The sequence below is a fragment of the Microchirus variegatus genome, assembly GCF_963457635.1.
Source record: "Microchirus variegatus genome assembly, chromosome: 2".
Taxonomy (NCBI): Eukaryota; Metazoa; Chordata; class Actinopteri; order Pleuronectiformes; family Soleidae; genus Microchirus; species Microchirus variegatus.
In genome coordinates this window covers 43,706,032-43,706,804 of record NC_139803.1, presented here as the reverse complement: position 1 = coordinate 43,706,804, position 773 = coordinate 43,706,032, and positions in this window count along the sequence as shown.

The window sequence follows — 773 nt, the reverse complement described above, 5'->3', positions numbered from 1 at the left end:
ACAACTGCTAAATGGATGTGGCTAATGTGAATGCTTGTCGGTTGTAGCAGCTGCTAACTGGATTTGGCTAATGTGACTGCTAACTGACTTTTTGTTGCTATATGACAGCAAACCGGTTGTTGTGGATGCTAACTGGATGTGGCTAATGTGACAGCTAATTGGTTGTAGCAGCTGCTAACTGGATTTGGCTAATGTGACTGCTAACTGGTTTTTTGTTGCTTATGTGACAGCGAACCGGTTGTTGTGGCTGCTAACTGGATGTGGCTAATGTGACAGCTAATCAGTTGTAGCAGCTGCTAACTGGTTGTGGCTAATGTGACAGCTAACCGGTTGTGGCAGCTGCTAACTGGATGTGGCTAACGTGACAGCTAACTGGTAAACATTGACTGGGTGAAAAACAGGAAGTGAGTCGTGTTTGTCGACTCTTTTATTGCCGTCAGGTTGTTTCTGCAGGTAGAGCCTGAGTTTGGTTCCTGATACAAGAAAACCAACAAAAAAAACAAAAACACAGACAGAAAAAAACACATCTCAGCCAAGAGGAGGAGCCGTGATGTCACAGCGGGAGTGGGCGGGGCTACGTTTCACGCTAAATCAGTCGTAAACAAAGTTGCGTTTAATCTTTAGTCGACAGAGGGCGACGTCGCTCCCCATTTCCGACGTTAACGGAACTCGGCACAAATTACCACGGCGACGGCTTCATGACCCCGCCCCCTCCCCCCTCCAGGCCCCTCCCCCTCCTCCTCCTCCGACCCCCAAAAACAACAGTAACAGAT